The sequence below is a fragment of the Prunus avium genome, chromosome 1, assembly GCF_965620075.1.
Source record: "Prunus avium chromosome 1, drPruAviu1.hap1.1, whole genome shotgun sequence".
In the NCBI taxonomy this organism is placed as follows: Eukaryota; Viridiplantae; Streptophyta; class Magnoliopsida; order Rosales; family Rosaceae; genus Prunus; species Prunus avium.
Window position 1 is genome coordinate 7,750,470 of NC_142284.1, and position 27,110 is coordinate 7,777,579.

General features: G+C 40.2%; 2 pseudogenes across 1 annotated transcript; both read left to right on the forward strand.

Annotated features, from left to right (window-relative positions):
* Nucleotides 1-6,736: 6,736 nt before the first annotated feature.
* On the forward strand, nt 6,737-9,882 carry LOC110772596 (glutamate receptor 2.8-like; annotated as a pseudogene). The gene is made up of 5 exons (XR_015836535.1): nt 6,737-6,839; nt 6,961-8,201; nt 8,297-8,609; nt 8,696-9,105; nt 9,234-9,882. The product of XR_015836535.1 is annotated as a glutamate receptor 2.8-like (transcript).
* A 4,170-nt stretch (nt 9,883-14,052) lies between these two features.
* LOC148297215 (glutamate receptor 2.8 pseudogene) lies at nt 14,053-22,946 on the forward strand (annotated as a pseudogene).
* Nucleotides 22,947-27,110: the final 4,164 nt, after the last annotated feature.

Here is a 27,110-nt window from a genome sequence, read left to right on the forward strand (position 1 = left end):
TAATATATGTTATTAATTTTACAATATAATATATGCATTTTATACATTGGTGAGCATTGTGACTAGCTAATCCTCCCTTTCCATATGGGATTAGTAGTCCCCTCCTAAGGAGGTGTTTTTGGTGGGCCCGGTATTAGCAATCCCATCTAAGACTAGGATTAGATAAAACAAACATGGTACTAAATTTAGTCCAAGCCAGTCCAAGCCAATCCTGTGTATCAAACGAGCCCTGGATGGTTAAGAAACAGTTTTTGTTTATTCAGTCAACCATTACAAATTAATCAATTGATAAACTTATTTGTCAATTGCACTTATTTATAAAGAATTAGCGCACGATTAACATTAGTCAATTCATGACCAGTTTGGTTCGCTTGACGTGAACAAAGAATTCTGGTTCCTTTTACTCGATCAAAACTTTAAACTCTTGTTTTGAGTACGACATGTTACTACTAAAGGTCAACCTTAATAAATGATCAAGCTCCAATAAGAGGGATTCATTTTCATTTTGACACTCAGTCATTCCTATTAATTACAAATACTTGTCCACTACTTATTTAGTCTGGCAGTATTAGTTTGGAATTTAAAGCTTCATTCATAAAATTAATGTCTACCGCGCAGATCTCACGGCCTGGGTTTCCGGGCCGAGGTAATATGCGTTGACACGCGGCTTCCTGCTTTTGGGTGCGGTGCGGTTGTGCGCGGGCATGCCAGCACGGTCTACCGTGCGTCGAGATGGTTGATGTGGATAGAATGGTTAAGTGGTGCGCCTGTTTGGACTCGTCTTCTAATCAAACGATTGTAGCCGAGAGAGGAACTAATCTCGGCTGTTAGGTTCACGGCCTGAGCTACAAGGCCGTTTAGTGATGGTGTTGGTGGGTTTTGGGCGGTGCTCCGGCGCGCTGCTCAGGGAGCGACGGTCGTATGATATATGGGGTGAATGAGCGAATAACAAGGATGATGCTCCGGCGCCTTGAAAATCAAGGGTCGTATGATATATTGATGAATGAATTTTCCTTACAGTCTAACACTACTCCTAGGAAAACAAGTAAAGATATTGAAAGTGCATTACAGGAAAATATAAGTTGCTCCTTGGGAGGCTTTGGTTTGGTGTTTGAACCCTTTGAATGTATTTTGAGCCCTGTATTTATAGGAGTTTCTTGGAGGAGTAATCGAGGCTGAAATCCTGCATAGTGGAGCCTGATTAGAGCAAGTGGGTAGTCCAATCGACATTTGGGATCGTGAAGTATGGTGTTGCGACCCCATAAATCCTGGTGAATCTCGGCCTCTGCCCTGATCGTGGGTTCTGCGCTTCTGGCCGTGGAGACGCATTTATTGTTCTGATAGCTAGTGACCTAATCTCTCAAGCTGCAAGAATTCTTGTGAGAATGTCCACGTCTAATCACTCTGTTTCCTGTCGCCAAACCCTGACTTCAGTCACTTCCCACCTTCCCTCATGCATTAAATGCTTATTTGTGGCTAGTGGGTTTGCTGCAATAAATAGAGGCATTACTTCATTAAATGAAGCATGGGACCCTGCTATCACGTGATGATTTGATTCTGATATCTCCGGCCGTGATTTTGCTCGGCCTTGGCCTCGGCTTACAATCGAGGCCGAGATGATCATGCCTTGGCAACTTTTCTTTTGTTTTCAGGAAGGCAAAACACCTTGACGAAACGCTGCGCTTTAGCTTCTCGAGGAAGTGCTTGTGCCGAGAAAAGGGGCTCCTTCGGCCAGTTCATGGCCGTGATTTATTAGGCACAAACAATTAATAACTGGGCCCCATTACAGTAGTGGTGATTAGACCTGGTAACCATTTTCCTTAATGAGTCCAAAAAAGAACCTCCAATCAAATTCCTAGGCATGGCCAGAATTTGTTAATGAAGAAGATATCTTTAGTCATCTTTTGTGCCGCGTGGGAATGTACGTAGTCAAGATGTTGAAAATTGACACACACAACACAACAAAAACGTGAGAAATATTACATTTGCATATTTGCATATTTGCTGGAAAAAAAATAAAAATACACACAAATTTGAGAATGCCAAACCAGAAAATTATACTCCAATTATGTACTGATAAAGTCTCTAATGAAAGTTGCAATTGATTAAAGCAACCGCATTTATACTGATCATGACGGTAATGTTGTTGATATTTATAGATGAACTCATTTCACTTCGTTTTCTGTAAGGGTTCTTATGGTGTAACTAACCAGATGACTGCAAAGTAAAACCAAGGATACCTCAAACTAAACACAAGATTGAATAATTATAATTGATATTATATTTTTTCAAGAGGAGGATATATACAAGTACCAGTTGACTTTTCCTACAAAGAAAAATAATTAACTAATTATAAAGAATCCTGACTAGGTAATTATTCTAATTAGGTAACGTGAATTACACCCAAAAAATCGGGGATCATAGAATCCCTGAATTATGGCTCATGCCAACACATAGCACTAGAAGTTCTTCCAAACAGTGGAGGAACTAGCTTAGCATTATAGAGCGCAACAGTGCTCATGAATCGAACTTATCCCGTGATCTCTTATATATTACACGTATGAAGTTTTTAATCAAGATTGGAAGAGTCTACATCAGACTAAACAAGCAGGGATGCTTGTAAATTAACTCTGAGGGACCTTCCATCCAAATTAATTGATGACGATTTCAGGATTTCATAATTAATTAAAAAAAATTAAAATCACATAAATATAAAAATAAAATAACAAATTTTTTAAAAGAGTAAACAATAATTAAAAATTAAAGGAAACTATTATAGGAACTTGCACCTATTTTTAAAATTGAAAAAAATCGAATCTCACCACCAACATGGCTTTTTTTGGCTGACATGGACTTAAAAAGTAATAATTTTTTTCTCTATTGTTTAAATTAATTAAAAATTTCAAAATCAAATAAATACAAAAATAAATAACAATAAAATTGATAGATTTTGACGTAGGACCATCTTGATAGGACCGTTTTGATACCAAATGAAGAGTTGAAGGACCATTGAAATGAAAATTTTAGTTGGTAGACCAATATGATACTGGAGCAATAGTTGGGGGACCATTGGGATCAATAACCCATAGTCAACTACACTAATTAGAAAGTAAATCTCCTAATTGCAGCTCATGTCCTCTACTTATTTAGTCTCGCAACATTAGTTTGGAATTAAAGCTTCATTTATAAAATAATTAACTGGGCACCACTACATTAGCGGTGATTAGACCTGTAAACACAGATATCTTTGGTCGCCGTCGAAGACATGTATCTTTGCACATTTAGTCATCTTGCGTGCCGTGTGGAATGTACGTACTCAAGATGTTGAAAATTCACACACACAACAAAAACATGAGAAATATTACACCAAGGCATATGCATATTTGCATATTTGCATATTTGCTGGGAAAAAAACAAAAGCAGATTAGCCTAGTAATTTAAGGACGATTAACTATCTGTGACTGATATTATATTTTACCAAGAGGAGGATATATATATATACAAGTATAAGTTAACTTTTTCTACAAGGAAAAGTAATTAGCTAATTGTTGCGTCGATACAGCTGCACCAAAATGGATTAAGCTGCATCCTCAACTTGTGATACTCGCAAGTGCACGAGCCGTTTGGTAGTATAGCATATGTAAGTGCGAGGTCAATCCCACGAGGATTGGTGATTGAATGATCCAATTCATTTTTCCTACACAAAACAGAAATGAAAAAGAAAGGAAATAAATAAAACAAGGAAGAAAGAAATAACTAACTCAAGCAGTTAAGTTCCCAAGTTCAATTAGATTAACGGATTGATTCTAGCTAAAGTATGATTAAGCCATGGTGTTTGGTCATAACCTTGTGTTCCTAATTCCCTAATTTGATCATTTGTTGTCTAACCTAAAATTAAGCATTAGGAACCCATTAAGCATAGAAGAACAATTTAAACAACCAAGCATGTATCTAATCCCTGTTGTCGAATGTCCATACATACTCTTCCTATTCATAGTTCAATTCGAATTAAAGCATGGTGTCTACTCTTAATTCAAACCAAGATAGCTAACATGCAAGCCTAAATGGTGATCAATCATTCAAACTAGCATATTAACTTATAAGCATAATGAATAAGAACAAAAATCATAATTGAAACTTGAAAACTAATCAAACTTGAAACTAAAGAAAAGAATTTACATAATGAAAAGTAAAGTGGAACTAAGAAAAACTTAAGGAGAATTTCAGCACAAATATTTCATTACAACAATTGAAAACTAGAAAGAGAAACTAAGAGAATTTGAGGGAGAGAAGGGAAGGGAGCTCTAGAGAAGTGTTTGAGAGCTCCCCCCCTTGGGGTGTGTTTACAAGCTTAGAGAACTTCCCTATTTATAGGCCTAGGGGAAGTGAAAATCTGAATTCAATATGGCTAATGCATACAACACTTGTTTTATAAAATCTGAAATGGTTGATGCATTTGTATTAGAAAATCTAAATTGGGTGATGCACTTCACCAATAGATCCCACCAGCAGCCCTAGCTCATCTTCATGTCACCATGACCAAGCTTCCAACCAGAAATGATAGCTCATACCTAGCTCACCATGACCAAGCATCCAACCAGCACATGCTGAGGTCAGCATGACCAGCAACTTCAAGGGCTTACAACTTGGGCTTCTCTTAATCAAATTAGGACTTTAAGCACTCGAAATTGAAGTTCAGAATGTCTTCTTTCCAGCCATATGTTATTTGGGCCAATCCAAGGTCGGAGGAAGAAGTTAAGGCCGAAACAAATTGCTAACTCATTTTCCGCGCTGATAAGATCCATCCTGAGCATGGTTCTGTGTTTGCTAGGTAACGGACTCCAGATTTATCCAATGGGGCTGAATTTTGGATATGTTATAGTACACACCAATTGGAACAACGTTCATGAAGAATGTGGCCTCATTCGAGCTATGTATGTTGTTGAAACAAAGCTTTCAATATGACCTACGGAACTGGACTGGCAGGGGGCTGTAGCCAAAATGAGTTTGTCTTTAAGCTCTTCATCCATTCATCCAAATTAGGCCTTAACATGCTTGAATTGCATGAATTATGCTCTCTAAAGCCATCATTATCACCTAAAGCTCAATGAACTGAAAGATAAACACAAAAAGGATTAAAAGCACAAGTTTAACTCAAAAACATAACCAAATCATAAGCTAGAAGGGTACAAAATGATATACAATTATGAACCGATCACTAATTACAAGGAATCCTAATTAGGTAATTATTCTAATTAGAAAAAGAATCCTTCTTTGACTTGGAAACACGTCAGCCAACTTGCACACACGTTCTGGAGTCTTTTCACTTCCTAGAAACTTCTGAAAAAATATGAGAAATGTAGCTTGATCTCTAAGCTTTCCAAGCATATATCACACACCACTAGGAAAAATCGGAAAAGTCTTCAAATCTTCAATCTTCCACAACAGTGCAGTTATGACGAGATTTCAACTTAGGCTGTCTTGACTTGCAAATATGGAGCATTTGGCTTAGTAGAAAATTATGAAACTTTGACATAATGATCTTCAATGTTTTAGCTTCCTTCTCAAATTGTCCCTGCGTTAAAATTCTTTCGAAAAGTCGATTTTTAGTCAAACCCCTTCCAAGAGCGTAGAATAGCTGAAAATAAGGAAAGTAAGGTAATAATGCTATTTTCAATTAACTTTCCCTACAAAAACCAAATATAAGAGGCACTCAAATATAGGAAAGAAAGCACTTATTAGTAAGGAACCAAAATCCTAACTAAATATGGACTCACCAACAGTTACTACTAGGTCAAGCTTAATAAATGGTCAAGCTCAATAAGAGGGATTCATTTTGGTGAGGGTGGAAAAGAATCGCATTGTTTGGAATTTCGAAAAGTGGTTCAATGATCCGAACTATCTAATTTGAGATCCGAGTTATTATTTTACTTGTAATATAGAATTAATCAATAGACTTGGGACACTTTCTAATAAATAGTTCATTTTATAATTTTTTTTTTTTAAAATGGTTTATGTAGGTAAGTAAGACCTTCATGACAAGTTTATTTGAGGCACAATCTTGTAGGGCCCACCCCGTATTTCAATTATCCGAATTGTCTATTTGTTTCAATTCCAACATTCATTTCTTTCGTTGATTTTTTTTTCTTGGGAAGTTGGTTCCTCGTTTTATTTTATACGAAGGAATTCCGTTCTCATTAAGGTGATCAAATTAAACTTGATGAGCATATGGTTTTAATGTCGATCGTGATGTTTCTGGCTTTTTGATATAGAAAACGGATCTTGATCTTTGTGTGTGTTTTGAAACTAGGAAAAGGGGGTTTTCTCATCCTTGAAAACCACTCAGATGGAGACCGGTATTGACTTGTCTCGAGTTATCAAGTGATTCAAATTGAATCAACATTTATGTGTTGACCAAATGCTTGCCCATTTTCTCAAACTCCTATTAAGGATGAGCTTGGAGCACAAATCGTACATAAGATTTAAAGCTAAAAAGAGTAGGCAAATCGAAAGAGAAAAACAGTAATTTAAATGTGTGAGAGTGCATGAGACAAACCCAGGTAGCTTAACAATGATGACAAACCAGAAGCACCTTCTATCTTTCTTCTTCATTCTTTCGTTGGCCGGGCTTGGGAGTATCCAGCTTTCAATGGCAAGGGAGGTGATATGAATACCTGTCGGGGTAGTTCTTGACTTGAATTCCTCGGTTGGAGCGATTGCAGAGAGCTGTATGACCATGGCACTCTCAGATTTTTATGCTAAGCATGCTCATTATCGAACAAGGCTTGATCTTCGCACCCGGGATTCAGCGGATGATATTGTTACTGCAGCATCCGAAGGTGGATTAGACACTACCTTCTTTCCAGCTATATATTTTTGGCCACACACACATACACTCAGCCTTTTGATCTTAGCTAATTAATTTAATTCATTCACCATTTGTCTGTTGAATTCATGCAGCCTGGTATATGATGAAGAAAGAAAAAGTGCATGCCATCATTGGACCTCAAAGGTCAGCAGAAGCAAAGTTTGTGATGGAGCTTGGCAGAAAGGCTAAGGTTCCCATCATTTCATTCTCTGCCACCAGTCCCTCTCTTTCTCCATCTCGTAGCCCATTTTTTGTCCGGACATCCTTTGATGACTCTGCTCAAGTAAAAGCCATAGCTGCCATCATTGAAGCTTATAGCTGGTTCGAAGTTGTTCTCGTCTATGAAGACACAGATTATGGCAATGGTTTGATTCAGTATCTGGTGGACGCTATCCAGGAGGTTGGTGCTCGAGTACCTTACAGAAGTGTCATAACTCCATCTTCTAATGATGCTGAAATTCTAAGGGAGCTTGACAGGTTAAACTCAAAGTCAACAAGAATATTTCTGGTGCATATGACTGCCTCCCTCGGGTCCAAATTCTTTATACTAGCAAATAAGGTAGGTATGATGAGTGAAGGGTATGCATGGATTGTCACCGAAGGGTTATCAACTTTTTTAGATCCTGTGAATTCGACAACCATGGATTCAATGGAAGGTGTGTTGGGAGTAAGGCCATATATCCCAATGACAAAAGATCTTGAAGACTTTCAGTCAAGATGGAAACAACCAAACAAGATGACTGCAGGCCTAAACCTCTTTGGATTATGGGCATATGATACAGTTTGGGCACTGGCAATGGCGGTGGAGAAAGTGGGAACAACAAGTTCTAGGTCTATGAAACAAAACACAAGCTTGGAAACCAGGAACATGGGTAAAAATCTTCTTGAAACAATCCCAAGTTCAAAATTTCAAAGCCTAAGTGGGAATTTCCAGTTGGTCAAGGGACAGTTAGAACCTTCAACCTTTGAGATATTCAATGTGATTGGCAATAAAGAAAGGATTGTTGGATATTGGATTGACCAACAAAAAGGGCTGTCAAGGCAGCTCAAGTATGACAATAGTGAAGCAGAAAAATCTGATGTAAAGAGAAGACTCAAGCAGCCAATTTGGCCAGGGGACACTACAGACCAACCTGCAACAAAGAAACTGAGGATTGGAGTTCCAATGACAGAAGGTTTTAATGAATTCCTAAAAGTGGAAAACAAAAATATATCGGGATTTGCAGCTGATGTCTTCTTTGCTGCACTGGCTAAACTACCATTTCCGCTTCCCCATGACTTCTTTTGCTTCAATGGGACATATGATGATCTTCTTTACCAAATCAAAGCTGGGGTAAGTTTTATTTTACAGGTTAAATTAATGGTCATCCCCTCTTTCTCTCTATCTCCTTCTCTAATGTACTTTTAAATTGGTGATTTAAAATGCAGAAGTATGATGCTGTGGTGGCAGACACAACAATTATAGCAAACCGCTCATTGTATGTAGATTTTACATTGCCCTATTCAGAATCAGGAGTGTCAATGGTAGTTTTGGTGGAAAATAATGAAAGAGACAATATTTGGATTTTTTTGAAGCCGTTAAGTTTGGATCTTTGGCTGACAATTGGGGCAGCCTTCATATTTACAGGTTTTGTGATATGGGTTCTTGAACACCGGGTAAACTCCGAGTTTAGAGGTCCACCACAACAACAACTCGGCATGATATTCTGGTTCTCCTTTTCAACTCTTGTCTTTGCTCATAGTAAGTTCTCTTCTCCCTATACCAAAGCATTTGTTTTCTTCAAAATTCTCAATGAAGCATGTACTAATGCTTTTGTAATGCTATAGGGGAGAAAGTGGTGAACAATTGGTCAAGATTGGTGCTCATCATTTGGGTTTTTGTGGTTCTTATCCTAACACAGAGTTACACTGCAAATTTAGCCTCAATGTTAACAGTGCAGAGATTGCAGCCTGTATTTAATGATATAAAAGATATCAAAAGGAATGGTTATAGTATAGGATATCAAAAGAATTCATTTGTTAAAGGGTTTCTAAGGGAAAATTTAAGGTTTGAAGAGTCCAAGTTGAAAGCTTATGTAACCATTGAGGATTATAACCATGCACTATCCAAAGGAACCAACAATGGTGGAGTTGCTGCAATTTTCGATGAAATCCCTTACCTTAAACTGTTCATTGCAAGGAATTGTTCCAAGTACACCATGGTTGGACCAACCTACAAAACTGACGGATTCGGCTTTGTGAGTTCTCTGTCTTAATTTTCTTTGATTGTATTGTTATCCATAAAAACCAGAGTGTACAATGCTGCAACAATGCTTCCATTTCCTATATCCACGTGCTAAATTGTTTTTTTGCCTTCTAATATCAGGCCTTCCCAAGAGGGTCTCCTCTAGTCTCCTCCATGTCAAGGGCAATCTTGAATGTCACTCAAGATAAATCTAAGATGGATTCAATTGAGGAGAAGTACTTTGGAAACCAAACCATCTGTGATGATCAAAGTGCCAAAATTTCTTCAGATGGTCGAAGCCTTCACGTGTCCAGCTTCGGGGGACTCTTCATCATCGCAGGTGTAGTCTCCATGTTTTCACTTTTGATGTACATGTACCGTTTCCTTTGCTCACAATGGCCTACTTTGAGGACCACGATTCATTCTGAGAACTCATTTCGGTTGAAAATGGTTGAATTGGCAAAGCATTTTGACAAGAAAGATCTCATTTCGCATCCTTTTACATGAAGAACATCCAGAGTACATGCTATAGATACTCCTGATGAGACAGCTATATAGGTTTACATGATGCAACTGATATGCAGAACAACTCAGCAGTGGAGAACAATACTGATGTGAATGAAAATGAATCAAATAATGGAAATCTCTCATCAGGGCATACTGATTCATCTATCCATGTACCTAACTTGTCATCATAGGCTTCCTATATTTCCATTTTCAACCTATAAGTCATGATATATTGTTGTTCATTCATATATCTCACATCATTACTTTATTATTGATGTACAGAAATCTAATAAATACCCACAAGAATGCAATTTTTGGCTTCTAATGAAATTTTTCCCAAAACAATTAGAATTATCTCCAAATGAAATGCTGAAAGATCCACAATCAGCTGAGCCTCCATTGTTCGTACCTCCTGAAGGTTTCTAGGTAATGTCGGAAAAAAAAAAAAAAAAAAAAAAACCCCTTCTCAATCAGTACAACTATTTAGTCCAGCAGCACTAGATAAGCTTTCGAATCTAAATTCATGGATGGGATTTTGTGTATCTTTGGAATATGTATAGAGCTTCATTTTTAAATTTCTTATCAATCCAAAGTCAAGTCAACTGAAAACTTGCAAAGAACTTGGTTGTGAATTAATAGCCTAGCTAGAGCCCACTTGGTTGTCAGTTAATAGCCTAGAAGCTTCTTAATGAAACTTGCAATTGATTAAAGCAACCGCATTTATACTGCTTTTGGTGAAGTCGTACACATCATGATGGTAATGTTTTGGTAATTTGATTTCAGGTTTGTGTTTGATGATTTGATTTAAGAATTTGGTGTTGGTTTAAAGACGACTTAGGATCGTCCACTCTACCAATTTAAAATATGAATGTTTCGATTATAGGGCTATTCCTATTAATTACAAATACTTATCCTCTACTTATTTAGTCTAGCAACATTAGTTTGGAATTTTATAAAACAATTAACTGGGCACCACTACAGTAGTGGTGATTAGACCTGGTAACCATTTTCCTGAATGAGTCAAAAAAAGAACCTCCAAATTCCAAGCATGCAGGCATGCAGTGCAAGGCCAGAATTTGTTAATGAAGAAGATATTTTCATTTGTGTCGTCTTCCAAGCAAATACAGATATCTTTTGCCACCGTTGAAGACATGTATATTTGCATATTTAGTCATCTGGTTGTGAAGTGTCAAGTGCATCCAAAAAATATTGTGACATTTCATTTCTTACATAATTTTCAAATCGATTGTTTTTTATATACCGCAACGGACTATTCCACCATTTATAGTCGAAAAGAATAGTCACAATAGGTTTTTCAAACCAAAAGAGATCCCCCTTTTTTTTTTTCTTAAATATTTCTAACTTTGAATTTTCTTGTTCTTAATTCCTATCCAGATAATAAGTTTCATAAACGGGTCTATTTTTATAAGGTGTCTCTTTAAAGTGGAATTGACCCTTTGTTTTTTCCTATAACCATTAAGCCGTGTAAGTGCATCCAAATAACCACTAAGCCATGTGCCGTGTGGAGTGTGGAATGTACGTACTCAAGATGTTGAAAATTCACACACACAACAAAAACGTGAGAAATATTACACCAAGGCATATGCATATTTGCTGGAAAAAAAAAACAGCAGATTAGCCTAGTAATTTAAGGATGATTAACTATCTGTTACAAATAAATTAGGTTCAAGGGTTTGTTTACTCCTTGCTGTTGCAAGGGTTTGTTTCTTCCCTCTGTTCTTGAGGGCTTGTTTCCCAGTCTTTTGGGGCTGGTTTTTGGCTGATTTTGATAGATCTGTTACTTGTGTAGTAGATCTAGTGTTGTTCTCTTTGTTTCGGAGGTGGAGCTGCTGATTTTGGTGGATCTACTTTTAGTGTGCTTGGGGATCACGAGGGATTAGGAGATGCTGTGATATTCTTTGGAATATCCTGGTGGAAGTTGAGCGGTAATGCCCTCCACTCTTGGGGTATTTCCTGTCCCATGAAGTTTGAGAGTTTGTTCTCTGTCTTGATCTCTCTTAAGCACTGGTTGCTGCAGAAATTGGATCCTCAACATCTGTAACTCCTTGTTAGCTGGGTTTTTTGTTGTATTTTTCTAACTATCTTGTAATACTTGAGCTTAATTGGAGTTGTTGTTACATTTTGTATTGCACGAACCTCCTTTCAGGGCTGTGTTCTTATTGTTGAAAAATATGGGTTTGTGCCCTGTTTCTGCAATTGAATTGCTACTGTTTCACCCCAAAATAAATAAATAAATTAGGTTCAAGGTGAGGCCTTTTAAATAAATGGGACATAATTTGGTGAATAAAATACACTATACATGTTATACCAACATAGCCATGATTCATATAAACTAATTTACTTATGTGCAATACATACAACTTTGAGAATGCTAAACCAGAAAATTAAACTCCAATAATGTACCGATAAAGTCTCTAATGAAAGTTGCAATTGATTAAAGCAACCGCATTTATACTGCTTTTGGTGAAGTCGTACACATCATGACGGTAATGTTGTTGATATTTATAGATGAACTCATTTCACTTTGTTTTCTGACGGTAATCAGATGACTGCAAAGTAAAACCAAGGAAAAATAGCTATACCTCAAACTAAACACATGATTAAATAATTGTGATTGATATTATATTTCTCCAAGAGGAGGTTATATATACAAGTGCAAGTTGACTTTTCCTACAAGGAAAAGTAATTAGCTAATTACAAGGAATCCTAATTAGGTAATTATTCTAATTAGGTAACGTGAATTACTCCAGGAAATCAAGGATCCTGGGATCCCTGAATTATGGCTCACGCCAACACTCCCCCTCAAGTTGGTGAGTAGACATCTCCTATGCTGTTTCCAAAAAAAGATATCTCCTATGCTTAACTTGTCAAGTGAGTCATGAAAAACCTTTGCTGACACCGCATGTGTTAAGACATCTGCCAACTGTTCTTTTGACTTTACAAATGGTATATCGATTAGCTTATCTACTAGCTTCTCCTTGATATAATGCCTATCCACTTCAACATGCTTAGTTCTGTCATGTTGAATTGGATTATTTGCTATCTCTCTCGCAGCTTGGTTATCACAGTAAAGCTCCATGAGTTTATTTAGTAGAAACCCAATTTCGGACAGGAGTATTCTTAGCCAAAGAAGCTCACAAACTCCTTGTGCTATGCCCCTGTATTCTGCCTCAGCTAAAGATTGAGCCACTACATTCTGCTTCTTACTTTGTCATGTAATAAAATTACCCCTAAATGAAAGTGAAGTAACCTGATGTAGAACGTCTATCTGTTATATTGTCTATCCAATCTGCATCTGTATAACCCTTGACATCCAAATGTCCCAGTTTTCTAAATATTAAGCCTCGGCCTGGAGCTTTCTTCAAATAACTCAAAATCCTAATAACTGCCGCTAAGTGATCCTCATTAGGAGAATGCATGAACTGGCTAACAACACTAACTGCATATGCGATATCTGGTCTAGTGTGTGAAAGATAAGTTAGTCTTTCCATTAACCTCTGATATCTCTCCTTGTTGGTTGGCACTTGATCAAGATAGATTGCTAGGTGATTATTCTGCACAATAGGGGTTTCGGCTGGTGCACACACTAACTTACCAGTTTCTGTCAATAGGTCTAGAACATACTTCCTTTAAGAGAGACAAATACTAGCAGCAGAGCGAGTTACTTCGATTCACAAAAAATACTTCAAAGCCCCCAAGTCCTTCATCTCAAACTCTGAGGCTAAGTACGTCTGCAATTTACCCATTTCAACAACATCATCACCAGTAACTACCATATCATCAACATAGATTATCAACAACTTAATCTTACCATCCCTTTGGGTATGATCCGATTTACCTTGATGATATCCATACTTTTTTATTGCTTCAGTGAACCACCCAAACCATGCTTGCAGAGACTGCTTCAATCCATAAAGGGTCTTTCGAAGCCTGCACACCTTCCCACTGTTATTAGACAACCCATAACCATGTGGTATGTCCATGAAAACTTCTTCTTCTAGATCTCCATGTAGAAAGGCATTCTTCACATCGAATTGCTTGAGAGGCCAATCTAAATTAGCTGCTAAGGACAATAGAACTCGCACTGTATTCATTTTTGCCACCGGTGCAAATGTATCCTGATAATCAACTCCATACGTTTATGCATATCCTTTGGCCACAAGTCTTGCTTTATGTCTATCTATTGTGCCATTAGCTTTGTGCTTAACTGTGTACTCCCATTGACATCCAATAGGTTTATTTCCTTCAAGTTGCAGAACTATCTCCCATATTCCATTCTTCTATAAGGCCTCCATCTCCATATTCATTGCTTCCACCCATTTTGGGTCTTGCAAAGCGTCTTCCAATCTATTAGGAATTTTAATTCCTTCCATATGATTGGCAAATTCTTTAGCTTAAGGACACAATTTGTGGGTGGAGACATAATCAGACGATGGTATATTTCACCATGCCTTCTGGTGAGAATCTGTCTGGTGGTATTCCCTTGTTTGCTTGTGCAAGTAATTTTTTCATAATTTCAACAATATTTTGAGAAGCAATGGGATCTGAAGGACTTATGTCAGGAATGTTCAGTGGAGCATGAGCAGGTATGTTCGAGAGAGGGGGGTTGCTGCTGTCCAGTTCGACTAGGCTGTTTGGCTCAGCTCGGCTCAACTAGTCGGCAGCTTGCTTCCAGTAGTTGCTTGGCTCGGCTTGGCTGCGCTAAGAGGCTTGGGTTCCAGTGCACTATTTTGTGCTTTTTCCCCTTGTATTTCTATCTCAAACCAATTATGTGCTTCTTTTACTGTGTTCTCTCCCTGAAAGACCTGATTGGGCATGTCTGACAGAAAAAACATCTCGTTCTCCACAAACGTAACATCCATGGTAACATAAAAGTGGCAACTAGAGGGTTGGTAACATCGCTAACCCTTTTGTTGAGGTGCAAAACCCATAAAGACACAGGGGAAGGCACATGGATCCCACTTGGTTCGGTGAGATTTATTGAGATGGACATACACCAGACAACCAAAAATATGCAGAGTAAGATTAAGATGGGAACAAACAGGAACATGAGCAGCCAATGTCTAAAGTGATGTTTTAAAACCCAAAACATGTGAAGGCATACGATTAAGAAGGTAGATAGCATACTGAATAGTTGCGATCCAAAGGGTTTGGGGAACACGCCCCCAATAAGGAGAGCTCAGGTAGTCTTAAGAATATGGCAATTTTTGCTTTCAGCCACACCATTCTGTTCCAGAGTCTGCGGACACGTAGTTTCATGGAGAATGCCTTTTTCAGTGAAGAACTCTACGAGTGTGTGGTTAACAAATTCCCCTCCATTATATGAATGAACACTTTAATCGAACAAGAATATTGAGTTTGAATCATCTCGTAAAAATTCTTGAACAAAGAACCAACTTCATTTTTATGCTTCATAATATAAAGCCAAGTTAACCGAGTACAATCATCAATGAAGATCACAAACCACCGAACACCAAAGACAGTAGTAATTGGAGATGGATCCCAAACATCTGAATGGATTATATCAAAAGGAGATGTGCTTTTATTCAAACTAGGTGGATAAAAAGTTCAGTGACTTTTTGCAAGAATACAAGTCTCACAGTGAAAATCAGAAATATTTACTTCACTAAATAGAGATGGAATCAAAGATTGCAAAGAACCAAAGGAAACATGACCCAACCGCCGATGCCATAACCAAATCTTCTTATGCTTCTTGCTAACAACACCCCGTGTAACATCCCGACCCAAAAATAAGACTATTCACTAATTAATTTATTTTAATTTAATAAAATATGAATTTCCAATTTTACCCTCAAGGGTAGGGGCAAAATGGTCATTTTTATATGGGAAGATTTTGGAACAACAAGTGGTATTTTTAGGAAGGTCGTACCGAGATGAGTTCGTAGACGTACGGTAAGTTTGAATCGGACTTGTAACGAGGAAGATAGGAGATAAAAACCTCCAGTGGCACAATCGTAATATTTTTGAAGTTTATTTTTTATAAAAACAGAAATCTCAGAATTTCTCTCTCTCTCTCTCTCTCTCTCTCTCTCTCTCTCTCTCTCTCTCTCTCTCTCTCTCTCTCGACAGCCCCTCCCCCTTCGCGATTTTTCCTTCCAGCCGCCACTCACCCTCGCAACCGCCATCTCCGGCAGCCACTAGTCACGGGTCCGGCCAAAATCGAACCCCCACCGCTCCGCCGTCCGGCCACCATTTCCGACTAGTGAGGTATGGTTTTTCATCTACACTTTGTGCTCTAGCTGCCTGTTGGGTAGGATTTGAACGATTTCTAGATTTAACAACTCGATTTCGAACCCCAAGTTTGGCCGGTTTTCAAATTGAAATTCCGGCCACTTCCGTCGACATTTTGGGGTATGTCCAAGAACAAAAACGACTCCAAATTAGGTGTATTACCTAGGGTAGGAGTCTTGAGCCGTGATTTTGAGTTTTTCCGGCGAAGTGATATCGCTTTGGACACCAGAGGGGCATTATGTCCCAATGCGATCCTTTGGTTGTCACGAACACGTAGGAGTTTATGGATCTCAATTTGGATATCGTTTGAACCTCGAACGAAGTTTACCTATTGTGGGAATTCTGGGTTTGATAGGTTTGGACCGTTGGATCGAACCCAAATTCACGTATGTTGTTCTTGGTATTTCTAGGATCGTGCAGGATTTCGCGGATCGTGAATCGGAGCCCCGGATGTTCCGATTCAATAACTTAAAGTTGATGTTTTACGATAATCGTCCGACCGTGAGCTATTTGACCGCTCGGTTGACCGAGCGTCTTCCGAGATTATTCCAGCACTTGAAACCCTTAGTTGGACCTTAGGAACGTTTCGTTCCTCGTGCTTACTTGAAACCCGAGAAATTAGGATTTTATTTTCAAGTCCTCGTTCGAAGAGTTTGATTTTAATATCTTGCTCGTATTCTGAAATAGGTAAGCCGACTCCGCATACACAGCAAGCGGGACTCTCTCAGGGTCAAGTTGCGTGGGACTACTTGTGAGTGGACTTTGTTTTCCAGTAAACAGCATGATTTTATGATGGGATTTTTATGCATAAGGATTTAAGGTGTTATTGAAATTCATTCTATACTTTATAGTTGAAATATATATATACATATATTTATTTGGGTTTTGGACATATTCAAATATCTTGAATTTATATGTATACTATTTGGGAAAGTACTATATATGTTGAGTATGGTGGGGTACTTGGGAAGTTGTTGTGAGAACGTGGAAAGACTTGAAATTAGAAAGTCAGTTTGGAGTGCTATAAGCACTACCCTGTGTACCTCCCTTGATTTGGATCGTGGATATGGAATTGTGAGATACTTGGAAATGTCGGGACCTGGGGCATACCTTAACGGGGTGTCGCTGTACACCTTTAATTGGGTAGTGTTTGTGCCTGATAAATCACGGCCATGAGCTGGCCGAAGGAGCCCTTTCTTTCGGCCCTGGCACTTGTTCGCAGAGGCTGAAACGCAGCGTCTTGCCAGGGCATATTCGCCTTCCTTAAAGAATAAAAGAGGAAATGCTAAGGCATGATCATCTCGGCCTCAAACGTAGGCCGAGGCCGAGGCCGAACAAAATTGCGGCCAAGGCATTAAAGGCAAATCATCACGTGACAACAAGGTCCCAGGCTTCATTTAATGAAGTAGTGCCTGTTTAATGCAGCGAACCCATTGGCCACAAAGTAGCATTTAATGCATGAGGAAAGGTGGGAAGTGACTGAAGTCAGGATTTGGTGATGAAAATCAGAGTGATTAGACGTGGACATTCTCACAAGGATTCTGACAGCTTGAGATGTTGGTTCACCAGCTATCCAGGCAATAAATGCGTCTCCACGGCCAGCGGTTCAGAACCCACGATCGAGCGCGGCGGCCGAGATTCACCGGGATTTCTGGGGTCACACCACCATACTTCTCGATCCCAAATGTCGATTGGACTGCCCACTTGCGCTAATCAGACTCCACTATGCGTAAGTTCAGCCTCGATTACTCATCCAGGGACTCTTCCTATAAATACAAGACTCGAGCTACATTCAAAGGGTTCAAACACCAAAACAAGCCTCCCACGGAGCAACTTATTTTTTTCCTGTAATGCACTTTAAATATCTTTACTTGCTTTCCTAGGAGTAGTGTTAGGTTGTAAGCAGAATCCATTCATCAATATATCATACGACCCTTGATTTTCAAGGCGCCGGAGCACCATCCTTGTTGTTCGTTCATTCACCCCATATATCACACGACCGTCGCTCCCTGAGCAGCGCGCCGGAGCACCGCCCAAAATCCATCACCAACACCATCACTCAACGGCCTTGTAGTTCAGGCCGTGAACCTAACAGCCGAGACCAGTTCCTCTCTCGGCTACAATCGTTTGACTAGGAAGACAGATCAAACAGGCGCACCATTCATTCATCCATCCAACACTCATCGAAACATCAACGCACGGTAAACCGTACTGGCACGCCCGCGCACAACCGCACCGCACCCAAAAGCAGGAAACCCCGTGTTAACGCACCTCCCCTAGGCCCGGAACTCCAGGCCGTGAGATTTGCGCGGCAGACACTTTTGGCACGCCCGGTGGGACTTCTGTCAAAAACTTATGGTGGAAACTAGGGCACAGGCAAAGCTCAAAAACAAAGCAGTCGAAATGACTTCTGAGACTCCTAAGTCCACCTCACCAATCACAAGTATCGAGACCGAACATACGGTCGGGATCTCGGCCGGCGCTCCAGTAACGACGGATCGCACGGCCGAATCCATGCAGGAACAGGCAGTGGTGGAGGAACTGATGTCCAAGCAGGCCTACAGGATAGAAACATCCTTCATGGCCGCGATGGACAGGTTCTCCTCAGAACTGCGAACGCTCTTTCAAGAGAGGATGCCGGTGGCCTCGCCCGCCACACCTCCCAGAGCCGGACCAAGGAGCCAAGAGCGCGACAGAATCGAGCCTTACGGCGAAAGCAGCAGCCTCGGCGTCTCGGCCCATACCCAAGCATCCGGCTACGGCCAGCATTCTCTGCCACCAACAAACAGCTGGGGGCAATCCCAGCCCGTTTGGACGAATTCTGGACCAACCTACTCGGCGGAGACAGCGCGCGGACCGCTCCATGCTTTGGCCGTATCACTAGGGCACGGCAGTTTCACACATCCCGCGATCCACCCGCTCGGCTCAGTTCATACTGCTGCCGTCCACACCCATCCTGGCCCAAGCAACGCGTCCGCCGTATCGTCACAACAGTACGGTCATGGCAACTTGACCGTCTCACCACCTTTGCAGGCGTAGTCGTGTCCGTTGGGCTCTCACCTTCACTATGGGTCGGCCTTTCCAACAACAACGCATATGCACCCTAGTCAAGCCCACGGTGCTCATCTAGCATCAACCAGCTCGGTCATCCCGGCCGAGCCTTTTGTTCAAATGGCCCAACAGGCAAGGCCTCAGAACGAGGTGCTACAGGCCACGCGGCTGTATGCAGCCCAACAGGAGGCACCACCTCAAGGGATCCGGCTCGAAGATGTCCGGCGGACACGAGGCCGAGGACGACCCCACAATAGGAATTTCCGATGAAGAGTATGAAGGAATCCTCGGGATGATCGAGGAAAAACCTAGGGCATGGCACGACTTACTCCCCGAGGCTCTTTGGGCTTACCGAACCTCAAAGCGGTCGGCGACGGGCACATCTCCTTACGCCTTAACCTACGGTCACGACGCCATCATCCCGATGGAGTTAAAGGTTCGGTCTCTTCGTGTTGCCGAGCAGCCTGGGCATGAGGAAGAGCGTTATGCACAAGCCATGGCTCAGGAGTTGGAAGATTTGGAGCAATCTAGACTCGATGCCTATAACCTGATGCAGGCGCAAAAGCAAATCGCGGCGAGGGCTTACAACAAAAGGGTAAAGCAAAAGGCTTTCGCCAAAGGTGACCTAGTATGGCGAGCCGTACTTCCTGTTGGGACAAAGGACCCTCGGTTCGGCAAATTTTCGCCCAACTGGGAGGGACCATTCATCATCGAACGAATTCTTGGCCGAGGTGCATTTCAGTTAAAAGATAGAGATGGGGAACGGCACGAGCTCCCATGTGACATTCTTTTGGAGAGCTCGCATTTCTTCATTCATGGCTTCTTTCTATTTTGGGTCTCCTAGTGCTTTAGTCACACTATTGGAGACAGATATGTTAGCCAACTGCTTCACAAAATGCACACGCGACTCTGATAATTTATTGAGAGATATATAGTTATTGATGGGGTATTTCCCTTTGGCTTTAAGATATGTTTTGTACTGTACTTGAGGTTTGCCATGATTCTTCCTTTTTGGAAGCTTATATGTAGGTTTTATGCCTTCTAAAATCAAATCATCATGGTATATTTCATTAGTGTTATCAGTTTCAAGGGAAGGTGTTACCTGAATGACTTCCTCAGCAGGTGATTGGTGTGGTACTGGAGTTGAAGGCATCTCCGAAGCGGGCAAAATCTCATAAAACAATTCAATTTCCTCTTCTTGATTTTGGCAGCGTGGAGACGACCGGTCGCTTTCCACTGGCCACCAGTCGCTTTAAAGCAGATTCTCTGTCTGTAGAGGACTAAAGGGGAGCGACCGTTCGAGTGAGCTATGCGACCAGTCGCTTTGAAGCAGAGATGTGTCTTGAGGAAAAATTTCAAGAATTTGTGGATTGGTTGACTCGCGATTCTCCTCATGTGCTGCTGAAAAATATATGTTTTGTTCTCGGAAACGACATCCATGGAGGTATATACCTTCTAACTTGGATGGTGATAACATAGGTAGCCTTTCTGATGAAGAGGCCAATGAAAACACACTTTTCTGCTTGGGAATCTATTTTTTGCTTCGTTGGTGTTCATGTAAGTGTATGAATACAACACAGCCGAAAATCCGTGGTTCATGGTTTGGGGTGGGAGGTATTTGGAGATGGTGATGAAGTGTTTGAAGAGGAGTTTGGAAATTGAAGATACTTGAGGGAATCTTATTTATAAGGTAAGCTGCAAAGAGGACGGCCTCGCCCCAAAAGGATTGAGGCATGTTGGCACCAAATAAAGATGCATGAACAATTTCCAATAAATGTCGGTTTTCTCGCTCAACAACCCCATTTTGTTAGGGAGTATATGGACATGAGCATTGATGTATGATGTCATAACCCTGTAAGAACTTGTTAAGATCCTAGTTGAGAAATTCTCCACCATTGTCAAAATGGAGAACTTGGATTCGGGCCTGAAACTATGTTTCCACCATTTTATGGAACTATTGAAACTTTAAATTGACTTCCCCTTTAGTTTTGAGAAGGGAAACCCAAGTCAAGCGTGTGCAATCATCTATAAACATGACAAACCATCGAGTTCCTACCAAGTGGCAATTTTAGCAGGTCCTCAAACATCATAATGAACAAGAAAAAATGGAACCAAACTCTTATTTGAACTTAATGGGAAAGGGACACGATGACTCTTAGCCAATTCACACGTATCACACTGGAAGCTAGAAACATCAAAACTGAAAAATAATGATGAAAACAACTTCTTCTGATAACCGAACGAGGCATGCCCAAAACGTTTATGCCATAGCCAAACTTTGTCTCTCTTCCCCCTCATAACGAGTTCCACATGTTGTGAAAGCTTGACCAACCCTTGTCTCACTATCCAGTGCCCAGTCCAAGTAGTAGAGTTTGTCCCGCCTAGTACCACAACCAATCGTCTTTCCCGTGAGGATGTCCTGAAAGACACAATGATTCGGCCAAAATGTTACAGTACACCCCAAAGTAGTAGTAAATTGTGCAACAGACAACAAGTTATGGTCCAAGGAGGGAACAATGTATGGAGTTAGAAAGAGATAGAGAGCCCTCCCCAACCATAGGGGAGGGGGTTTAGGGTTTAGACACCACCAACGGAGTGGTTAGTTTGCGACGCACATGATTTTTTTTTCATTTATATATATATATATATATTATTAGATGATACTTATGATCTCACTTTCTACGCACATGTTTTTGGATGAAAGTGCAGAAATTTGATGCTGTAATGGGAGATACAACAATTATTGGGAATAGGACGTCCTACGTTAATTTTACATTACCTTATTTTGAATCAGGCGTTTGGATGGTGGTGAAAGTTAAACATAACGAAAGAAAGAATATTTGGATTTTCCTAAAGCCTCTGAGTTGGGATCTTTTGGTTGACATCTACCGGCTCCTTCATCTTTACAGGCATTGTAGTATATGGATTCTTGAACATCGCAAAAACACAGAATTTGGAGATGGTTCACGAAAGCAACTACTTGCCACAACTCTTTGGTTCTCTTTTTCCACTCTTGTATTTGCGCATAGTAAGTCTTAATTACCTGCGCATTGTACATGCATGTGGTAGAGTATACCACAAACATTTATCATATTACTGTTCACATTTCTTATTGCAGTAATTTTCCATTAGCAAGATGTTGGAGTTCTCTAAACCTCACATTATGTAAAGCTAACTATGTTGAATCTTTGTTTAATTTGGTTCACATTGTATTACTTCTGTGAGAAAAGTGAGATTAATTTTTATTAATATTTTTAGGGATTTTACCATCATTAGTTAGTTTCATGATTTCTCTCTTTCTCTTTTTCTTTTTTCTTTTTTTGTTACATTGTAGGGAATCCAACCAAGCACGTATCCTAGTCCTAACCCATTACCCCACCCTCCCTCCCTCTACTTGAGCTAACTCGGGCTTAAAGTTTCTCTATTTAAAGCATTGTACATTATGTAATCTCTGCTATATGTATCTTTTTATAATATACTCCTTTCTCTTTCAATAAGTGAGAATACGGTTTTGCAGTTTCTTCCTCACTTAGATTTTTCTTTTATTGATTTCTAACAATTTGCATTAACTTGCATGATATATTTGTGTATCTAGAGGAGAAGGTGGTGAACAACTGGACCAGATTTGTGCTGATCATATGGATTTTTGTGGTACTCATCTTGACACAGAGTTACACTGCTAGCTTAGCCTCATTGTTGACTGTAGATAAGTTGCAGCCAGCAGTTGTTGATGTGAATGCGCTCAGACAAACTGGTGCTTATGTTGGATACCACAAGAATTCCTTTGTAAAAGATCTTTTAATAAGCCAGTTAAAATTTGAGGAGAAAAAGCTGAAGGCTTATTCTTCCCCGAAGGAATTTCATCAAGCACTGTCCAATGGAAGCAAAAATAGAGGGGTTGATGCTATCTTTGATGAAAGTCCCTACGCAAAGCTCTTCCTCGCCAAGCACTGCTCAAGATACATTGTGGTTGGACCAACCTATAGAACTGATGGATTTGGCATTGTGAGTCTCTCCTCATGAATGAATTTTGTCGGTCACAATGAATAGCATGTTAATATATTGAGTGGTTAAATGATTTCAGATTTGAATGATTTTTTTTGTAGAGATGATTGTTTGCACCACTTTGCAAAACCCAAGGGAGGTGTCGTATAGCAGTGTAGCTCGGAAGTCCGAGTGTCGTATCCACAGAGAGCGGTGTAAAGATAACAGAGCTGAAAAAGAACAATTATGATTGAAAAGTATGTTAGAATAGATAGTGTTATCAGACTAAGAAAATGAAGAAGAATAGGCAGAGAAGGAATCTGAAAAATTGCTCAGCTCAGCTCTCTAAGTCAGAGAGAGGCTTTTTGTATATTTCAGTATATTGAACACGCAACAAGCACTGTGCTCTTGACCATTAGGCCTTAGCTGTACACTCACACACAACATCTCAGCCTTACACTTGTCATCTTCTAGGACAAACTGATTACATCCAATTAAAACAGGGCTTACTTATTCTAACTACCAATTAGCTCAATGCTTATACATTAACACTCCCCTTTAAGCTTTGAGCTGATATAACTCCAAGCTTATCTCTGAGATAGTTGAATCTGTCCTTGGGCACAGCTTTGGTAAATATGTCTACCACTTGATCTTTGGTTGGACAATATACCAGATCAATAACACCCTGCTGCAGAGCATCCTTGATGAAGTGGTATCTCCTGTCAATGTGTTTTGTCCTTTGATGAAACACCGGATTCTTTGTGATTGAAATAGCAGAAGTGTTATCACAGTTTAGGGTAGTTGCTTCTGTTTGCAGCTCACCAAAATCTTCCAAAACAAATCTGAGCCATATAGCTTGAGTTGTGGCTTCAGATGCACTTACATATTCAGCTTCAGCAGTTGAGAGTGCAACACAATTCTGCTTAACAGAAGCCCATGAGAAAACTCCACTTCCAAAAGAAAAAGCATAGCCGGATGTGCTTTTGCTATCTTCAAGTGAACCTCCCCAATCACTGTCACAATACCCAATTAAAACTGCCCTCTTGCCCTTCTCATACATCAAACCATAGTCTAATGTCCCTTTAATGTATAGCTGTTCCATAGTGCTTGTTTGTGGGATTGTGCATATATCTAGCTAGCAGGCTGGCAGCATACATCACATCTGGTCTAGTAGCAGTTAGATATAGCAAGCTGCCCACAATTTTTCTATATTGATCTTCACTAGCTGCTCCACTCCCATCCTCCTTGCTTAGCTTCTCAGTAGCCACAAGTGGAATGGAAACCGATTTGCATTCTTTCAATCCAAACTTATCCAACAAAGAAGAGGCATACTTCCTTTGATGAATAAAGATGCTAGTTTCGGTTTGGATCACTCCCATTCCAAGAAAGTGGTGAAGTAGGCCCAAGTCTGTCATCTCATACTTCTCTTTCATATCTTTCTTGAATTCATCTAACATCTCTTGATTGTCTCCTGTGTATACTATATCATCCACATAGATGGATACGATTAGTATATTATTTTCTCCCCTTTTCTTGGTATAGAGAGTAGCTTCACTCAAGCTTTTCTCAAACCCACATTCTGCAAAGTAGCTGTCTATTTCTCCATACCAGGCCCTAGGTGCCTGTTTTAACCCATAGAGAGCCTTGTGTAGCCTATAGACTCTGTCTTCTTTGCCTTGAACCACAAATCCCTCAGGTTGCTCAACATACACTTCTTCTTGCAGCCTTCCATTTAAGAATGCTGACTTGACATCTAGTTGGAATAGCTTCCAACCCTTTTGTGCAGCAAGAGCTATTAAGGTTCGGATTGTGTCCAATCTAGCAACCGGAGCAAAAGTCTCATTATAATCGATTCCTGGTTTCCGCACATATCCCTTAGCAACCAATCATGCTTTATTCTTTTGCACTGAACCATCCAGATTCAGTTTGGTTTTGAACACCCATTTCACTCCAATGACTTGCTTATCGCTTGGCCGATTCACAAGTTCCCAAGTCCCATTTTTCTCAATCATGGATAGCTCATCTTCCATAGCTTTTATCCATGCCCGGTCTTGGGCAACTTCTTCATATCTCTCGGGTTCCACAATGCAGAGATTGCATTGTGCTAGTATGTCACTGATATTTCTCCATTTGACTGGAGTATGATCATAAGGCTGAGAGATTTTTGCAGACTCATGAGTGATATTTTCTTGTTCTTCAGCTTGAGATGAAGTGCAGGGGCTGGCTGGACTTGGTTCTGCTGCAATCTTCTCCTGGGAGGACACTTCACTACCATTTTCCGATTGATTTGGAACACAAGTCACAGCAACAGAATGTCCTGAAGCTTCCTTCCAATTCCAGGCTTTGTTTTCATCAAAAACCACATCCCTTGACAAAACCAGCTTCTTGGTGCTTGGATCAAACACCCTATATCCTTTCTCACATGTTGCATAACCAACAAACACTCCAATGACACTCTTTGCATCCAACTTCTGTCGCATTGCAGCTGGTATATGCACATAACAAACTGACCCGAACACCTTTAAGTGACCAAGACCAGGTTTTCTGCCACTATAGGCCTCAAATGGGGTTAGATTGTCAAGAGCTTTGGTAGGTGATCGATTTAGAATATACACAGCTGTTTGTACCGCCTCTGCCCATAGAAAATATGGCATGCCCTTGTCATGAAGCATAGTTTTAGCCATTTCTATCACGGTTCTGTTTTTCCTCTCTACTACTCCATTTTGCTGTGGAGTATAGGAAATAGATAGTTGTCTTTGTATGCCTTTAGACTCCAAGAACTTGTTGAAATCGGTTGAGAGAAATTCCCCACCTCTATCACTCCTTAGACATTTCACTTTGAAATCACATTGTAATTCTACCATCGCTTGGAATTTTCTAAAACAGGATAGAGCCTCAGATTTCTGTCTTAGAAAATAAACCCATGTCATTCTTGTATGATCATCAATTAGCAGCATAAAGTACTTATTACCTGCAACCGATTCATTTTGCATAGGGCCACACAAATCAGTGTGTATTAGCTCCAATGGATGGCTTGCTCTCCAGGCTTTCTCTTTAGGAAACCGATCTCTATGTTGTTTTCCCAATTGGCATCCTTCACACACACCATTAACCTCTTCAAGATGTGGAAGACCATGCACCATCTCTTTCTCTCTAAGCTGTCTAAGACTCCTAAGATTGAGATGACCGAGTCTCTTGTGCCAAATCCAAGTACATTCAGTCACACTAGCCCTTAATGCAAACTGATCAGATTTCATTAACGATAGGGGATAGCATCTATTAGGTTTCATCTTGACCTTGAGAACCAACTTATCAAGGGAGGAACTATCATAAATGCAGCACATACCCCCACCAAACAACAAATGATACCCATGTTCATCCATTTGACCAACACTCAGCAGATTTTCTTTTAATCCAGGTAAAAACATAACCTCCCTAATGTATTTCTTGCCAGCACTAGTGCCAATTTCTAAAGAGCTTATACCTGCAACATCCACCAGATTTCCAGTAGGCATTTGCACCTTTCCACACACATTTGTCCTTATATCAACAAGCAAGTCAGCACTTCCAGTCATGTGGTTACTACACCCACTGTCAATATACCAGTTTCCATTCACTTTTGTATCAGAAATGGCACTATTTGCAAAAAACAAATTTCCAGACACTTCAGCTTGGTTGGCACAGTTTGCCTTCTGAATTCCCTTACCTGCTGTGCATTCTCTTGCCCAATGTCCAAACCTATCACAATTATAGCATTTGGATTGCCCCTTATATCTACACTCACCAAAGTGAAACTTGGAGCATGTCTTACACTGTGGTTTTGTTCCTGTTTGAGTCTGTGCATTCTGTGCAGGATTCTGCCTTGTCTCCCACTTATTTCCTTTCCCATTCTAGCTTTTCTGAGACTTTGGTTGTCCAGATGGAGAACCGCCCTTGTTCTGACCTTTAGAGTTAACCGAGAATGAGGCAAATGCCTTCTCAACCGTATCAACATTATGTAACTCAAACCGTTGCTCTTGACTCTTTAAAATAGCAATAACCTCCTGCAAATCAACTGTTTCCAGACTCTTTGTATTCTCAATCACCAGACAAATAGGATCATACACCTTATTTAAACTGATTAGAACCTTTTGAACAAGCCTTTCATTGGACAGAGACTCACCATAGGTTTTCATTTGATTAATTAGCTCATTCAACCGAGTA